Below are 6,856 nucleotides of genomic sequence, written 5' to 3'. Positions count from 1 at the left end.
GCCAGGTGATGCTAAACACTCGGGTGGGAAAGAGAAAAGCCTGCAGCAATGTGTTGAAAGCAACACGAATTTATTTGTCTATATCCCGAATATTAAACTCCAGTCCAGTTAAAGGAGTTTTCATCAGCGGAAACAAACCCCAATTGTCAGATTGAACATGGTTCAGTCGGGTGTGATTAACAGCAGCAATAACAGCATAATCAAACCCCTACAGTCATTTGTGAACTCGCTGGTGCCTCAAAGGTGGGATGACCGAGTGAATCCCTTCCAACACTCAGAGCAGGTGACTGGCCTCTCGCCAGTGTGAACTCGCTCGTGCCTCAACAGGTGCGATGACTGAATGATTTCATTCCCGCACTCAGAGCAGGTGAACGGCCTCTCCCCGGTGTGAATTCTCTGGTGTGCCAGCAGGTTGGATGACTCATTGAATCTATCCCACACTCAGAGCAGCTGAACGGCCTCTCCCCAGTGTGAATTCGCTGATGTATCAGCAGGTTGGATGACTGAGTGAATCCCTCCTGACACTCAGAGCAGGTGAACGGCCTCTCCCCAGTGTGAATTCGCTGATGTATCAGCAGGTTGGATGACTGAGTGAATCCCTCCTGACACTCAGAGCAGGTGAACGGCCTCTCCCCAGTGTGAACTCGCTGGTGTGTTTCCAGCTGGGACGGGTAGTTGAAACGTTTCCCACAGTCCCCACATTTACACAGTTTCTCCCCAGTGTGACTGCGCTTGTGTCTCTCCAGGTTGGATGATCGGCTGAAGCCTTGTCCACACACAGAGCATGTGTACACTTTCTCCCCGCTATGAACAGTGCTTTTTGTATCCATAGTTGCTGGATGATATTCCATTCCCGATGAATCGAGTGATTTCGTCAGATGTTAATGTGATGTTTGAGCCTCCGGTCGATAAATCCTCCCCTTTTAATACCCTGTAAAGTGAATTTCAGTCAAGAAAAAGGGTGGATGAGAGAGATCCCACAAAAACACAAAGGCACTTTGAGAAATTGAGCTTAATGAACTTGGTAATTTCTGGCACCAGCACTAGAAATAGTAACCATGAAAGCTGCAGTTTGTGGTAAAACCTAACTGGTTCATTAATGTCCTTCAGGAAAGGGAACCCGCCTCCATTGACAGCCCCACATGGGGAATTGTTGGTCCCACTGGGCACAGAAATATTGGGGGTGAAACCCAGCAGCTTCTCCTCCATCTCCACTCCAGCTCAAACAGATGCAACAAACAGACCCACACAGGAGGCCAGGTATCCAAAGCGTCTTTCTAACATTTGCAGCATAGTTGAGAGGCGATTTATTCTAAATTGCCCTGGATTTGTAGAGTTGAGATTCTAGATTTGGCTTTGTGCCAGAATCCAGGTCAGCGATTGGAGCATGGACAGGATCATCAGAATGGCCCATGTACAGCAGGTGGTGCGGCAAGCAGCAGAGGAGTGGTGAGGTCGGGCTGGAGTAGCGGCGAGAGATCGGGGCTGAGAGATTGTGGCCCACAAGAGGCGAGAGTTGGGGGCTGAGAGATTGGGGCCAAGGAGAGGGAAGAGTTCGGAATGGAGAGATTGGGGCCAAGGAGAGGTGAGTTTTCGGAATGGAGAGATTGGGGCCAAGGAGAGGTGAGTTTTCGGAATGGAGGGATTGGGGCCAAGGAGAGGTGAGTGTTCGGGGAGGAGAGATTGGGGCCAAGGAGAGATGAGAGTTCAGGGCGGAGAGATTGAGGCCCAGGAGAGGTGAGGGATCGGAGCGGTGAGATTGGGGCCCACAAGCGGCGAGCGTTCTGGGCGGTGAGATTGGGCCCCACGAGAGGCGAGAGTTCAGGGGGGGAAGAGATTGGGGCGCACGAATGGCGAGAGTTCGGGGCGGAGAGATTGGCCCCACAAGAGACAAGAGTTTGGGGCAGAGAGATTGGGGCCACAAGAGGCGCGAGTTCGGGGCCCGGGATAGGAAAGGGCCCAGGGACAGCATGGGCCAGACCACACTGCGATCTATCGGCAGTAGGAGTATGTGCCCCAGGTCTGCGCAATAGAACTTGGTCTCCAGTCGTCTTGGTTAACCCTTCCCACTGGACCAAGACCTCGCTCTGTTCAGCCTGTGTGGTGGCTGGTATGCAACGGACACACGCGTTAAAAGAATCCACGCACAGGCATCTCCCACCCTTCAATATGTAGTTCGGGACCTGGAATATCAGGTCTCATATTGAAACATCTGTGAACTCATCAAGATTTGGTGTGGAAGTGGGTCATCCTCGATTCAAGGGACTGGCTAATATTATACTGTTCAGGAGACCAGGGAGTGACTTCCGCATCCAGCACCCACCCTGATATGGAGCGGCTGGGAATTGCTGGTCATGCTGTATTTCATGGTTTGGGGGAGGCACTGCCCCTGGGGTTTGCTGGTGCCAGGCCCGGAGGCTTTGACACGCAGGCTGAGAGCCGCAATCGGTGTTGCCCGGGGCCTGAGAGCCACTCTCGGTGTTGACCGGGGCCTGAGACCCGCACTCTATGATGCATGGGGCATGCTGCATGAGGCCTGGGAGCCACAATCGGTGTTGCCCGGGACTGAGAGTCACACTCGGTGTTGCCTGGCGCCTGAGAGCCACATTTGGTGATGCTGATGCCGTGCTCACTCCAATCAGTCCCCGGCTCTCCAGGGACCAGGCCTACCCACGTTGCCCCCCTGCTGATGGAGATAGGACGTATTCTACCAGGCGGCGCACTCTGGGTAAGATCATCCGCCATTGTCACAGAGAGTACGGCACAGGAGGCCATGCAGCCCATCCTGTCTGTGCCGGCTCTTTGGTGGAGCTGTTCAATGAGTCTCACTCCTCTGCTCTTTACCCTTTACTCGATATATTTTTCCCAGCAAGTATTTATCCAATTCCTTTTTAAAAGTTACAATTCAATCTGCTTCCACCACCCTTTCAGACCGTTCAATCTGGATTGGAACAATTTGCTGAGTAACAAATGATCCCACTTCTCACCTCTCGTTATTTTGCCAATCATCGGAAGTCTGACTCCTCTGGTTACTTTCCCTCATGCCACTGGAAACACTTTCTCCATATTTACTCTATCTAAATCGTTCATAATTTTGTACATCTCCATCAAATCTCCTTTTACCCTTTCCTGCTCTCTGGAGAAAACTTCACCAGGCTCTCCACATCACGGAAGTCCCATCTCCCTGGCACCATTTCTTCTGCACCTTCACTAAAAGCTTGCCATTATTACGAAAGTTTGGAGCCCAAACTTGAACACAATTCTCCAGCTGAGGCCTAACCAGTGTTTTATAAAGGTTTAGGAAATTAAACATCAAATGCTGATATTTCTCTGATGGGGTTTAAAGGGCGAGGTCCATCTCGTCACTTGGATGTGTCAATGAGACTCTGAACCTAAAGAAGTGCATTTGGAGTGGAGAGCCAGGACATGCTGTGTAACCGGGCACAAACACTCCTGCACAGCCCACACATCACTTGTTTCCCATTTGGCATGAAAGTAATGTGTTAATTGCAACAATTCATTTGATTTGATTTTAAATAGTTTAGGATATAAATTTAATCATGTTTCTACGATTTTTCCCCAACTCAGATTCAAGGCCTCAGTTTTTCTCTTCATCTGTGTAGTCACAGGATTCCAAACCCGAGACTGTACATTGGGATTCCAATCCTGGGGCTGCACATGGGGATTCGAACCCTGGGAGAGTACTTGGGCATTCTAACACTGGGAGAGTACATGGGGATTCTAACCCTGGGACCATACATGGGGGTTGTAGCCCAGGCACTTTAAATGGAGATTCTAACCCTGGGACTGTACATGGGGATTTTATCCCTGGGCGAGTATGTGGGCATTCTAACCCTAGGAGAGTACATGGGGAATCTAACTCTGGGTCTGTACATGGGGATTCTAACGCTGGCATTGTACATGGGGATTCTAACGCTGGGAATGTACATGGGGATTCTAACCCTGGGACTGTACATGGGGATTCTAACGCTGGCATTGCACATGGGGATTCTAACACTGGGAATGTACATGGCGTCCAGGCATTCGGGCCCCCTTCAGAGATGACTGAGCCTCTACTTCCCCGCAGTGCTCCAGGTGTGGTCTAGCCAGGGCTTTGTGCAGCTGCAGAGGGATGGCAGCACCCATGGAACAGTATGAAGGCAGGTAGCTTACTACTGACTTTCATTTTAAACTTTTAATCAACTTGTGAAAACTTTTAAAACTTCAAGAGAAACTTTTAAACAACTTGGGGAAACTTTTAAAACCTCTGGAGAAAATTTTAAATAACTTGGGAAACCTTTTTTAAAACTCCGGGAGAAACTTTTAAAACGTCTGAAGAAACTTTTAAACAACGTGGAGATACCTATAAGAATAATTTTATTTTAAAAATATTTTATTAAGCAATTGAATACTGTACCCCACTCAAAATAGAAAATAGTTTGGTGTGTTTTATTAGCATCATTTTCAGCCATTTGAAACCAGGTTACTCACGACAACGCCCAGCAAGCAGGTGTGCCTCTGAGCCGGCGACCGTGACATCACACGGCCCCTCCTGCGGCGGTCCTACATCCCTCGAGCGGCGGGTTTTCATCCCTCCAGCAGCGGGCCTACATGTCTCTCCTCATCGACGGCTGGACCTCCCCTTCCCCACTGGTGGCCTGGCTATGATTCTTTCACCCTCCTACTCCTTTCTGGCCTCCCACTTGGAACTCCAGCGGACAACTGACTTCCTAATGCCAGCCCCCAACCAAGCCTCGGACCACTTACCAACAAGGGTACTACTCAGCACCGAGCTTGCAGCCAACATTTCGCCTTAGCCAATTAGGCTCATACAGAAGTGTCTGGTCTCCAGTCGGCTTGGATCCCTTGCCACTGGACCAAGACCTTGCTCAGCTATGCCGCCCCACGTTAAATGAACTCACACACAGGCATCTTCCACTCCGTTAACATGAAGTTATGGACCTGAAACGTCACGACTCCCATTGTACAACTCCAACAGCAACAGGCCAGAATGCCACACCACCATAGTTGCCCGGGAACTTAGAAGCTTTGACATCGACATCGCCACCCTAAGCGAGATCCGGCAGACAGGGGAAGGCCAGCTCAAGGAACAAGATGGAGGTTACACCTTTTTCTGGAAAAGAAAAGAGAGTAAGAACTCCACCTTCATAAAGTCGGCTTCGCCATCAAAATGAGCTGGTCGACAGCCGCAAAGACACCCCCTGTGCGGTTAACAAACGCCACTTGACTCTTCAACTCACCCTATTCCGGAACCAATGTGCAACAGTCATCGGTGCGTATGCCCCAACAGTCGATTCAATGGAGGAGACCAAAGAGGGTTTTTATTCCAACTCCGAAACATCCCTGTCCTGCGTCCCTGCAGGTGACAAACTGATCCTCTTAGGTGACTTCAACGCCAGGGTCGACAAAGACACAGCCCTCTGGGGAGGCATGATTGGCAGTGAGGGGGTAGGGAAAGCCAACTCCAGTAGTACCCTAATCCTGACAAAATGTCAAGAACATGAACTTCTCATCACCAACACCTTGTTCCACCAGAGGACAAATACAAGGCATCGTGGCAACACCTTCGCTCCAAACACTGGCACCTGCTCGACTATGTTATCGTCCGAGCCAGGGATCGCGAGGGTGTGCACATCACCCGCGCCATGACAGGAGCTGACGACTGCTGGACGACGACCGCCTGATCCATCATCGACATTAACATAGCCCCAAAGTGGAGGGGACAGCAGAAGCAGTGCCACAAGAAAGTCAATGCCGGGGCACTTAAAGACCCAGCTAAGAGAGCCCTATACAGCCAATGCTGCACAGCTAACCTGTCATGTCTTGATGACGCTGAGATGCTGAATGCCCACAGCGCTTGGTCTGCCCTCCAGGCCTCCATAACCAGTGCCTGTGAAGAGACACTTGGTCATTCAACCAGAACACACCAGGACTGGTTTGATGAGAATTATCAGGTGATCCAAGAATTAATATTTCTGAGCCTCAAGCAACAACCCAACTCAGGAGCAGCAAAGCAACATTACAGGCGGCTCAAAGCTGAGATCCAACAAAAAACCTGCGACCTAAAGAACAGCTGGTGGATGGAGAAAGCACAGGAGATACAACTGGCCAACAGCCATGATGTGCGAGGATTCTTCATATCAGTCAAGGCCACCTATGGTTCAAACTCCCAAGGCCCCACCCCACTGCTGGCCAAGAATGGGGAAACACTCATCAAGTACACCGAGGTTGTCGAGGCCCGCTGGAAGGAGCACTTCGAAGATCTCCTTAATCGAGATTATGATTTTAACTCGAGTGTTCTCGACTCCATCCCACAGCATGCGATCCGCCACCACCTCAGTGAAACACCAACGTTGCACGAGGTAGGAAAAGCCATAAGGCAGCTCAAGAACAACAAGGCTACGGGAGCGGATGGAATCCGTACTGCGGCGCTAATGCATGGCGGAGATTCGCTGTTGGCATGGATACATGACCTCATCTCGCTCATCTGGAGGGAGGAGAGCATGACGGGAGATCACAGAGATGCAATGATCGTGACCATCTTTAAAAAAGGGGGCAAGTCCAACTGCAGCAACTACAGAGGAATCTCCCTGCTAATCAGTCACTGGGAAAGTTATTGCCAGATTCCTCTTCAACCGTCTTCTCCCTGTGGCTGAGGAGCTCCTCCTGGAGTCACAGTGCCCCACGGGGCACATCAGACATGATCTTTGCAGCGCGACAGCTGCAGGAAAAATGCAGGGACCAGCGCCAGCCGTTATACATGGGCTTTTTCAACCTTCCAAAGGGATTTGTCACTGTGAACCATGAGGCTCTATGGAGCATCCTCCTCCATTTC

General features: G+C 50.5%; 1 pseudogene; it reads right to left on the bottom strand.

Moving 5' to 3' along the window:
* Nucleotides 1-237: 237 nt before the first annotated feature.
* The window catches only part of LOC139235509 (zinc finger protein 850-like), an 84,594-nt pseudogene continuing 77,975 nt past the window's right edge, over nucleotides 238-6,856 (bottom strand).

This window comes from Pristiophorus japonicus, chromosome 23 (genome assembly GCF_044704955.1).
Source record: "Pristiophorus japonicus isolate sPriJap1 chromosome 23, sPriJap1.hap1, whole genome shotgun sequence".
Lineage (NCBI taxonomy): Eukaryota > Metazoa > Chordata > Chondrichthyes > Pristiophoridae > Pristiophorus > Pristiophorus japonicus.
The sequence above is the reverse complement of the archived record's forward strand: the minus strand, read 5'-3'. Positions and strand labels throughout refer to the sequence as shown.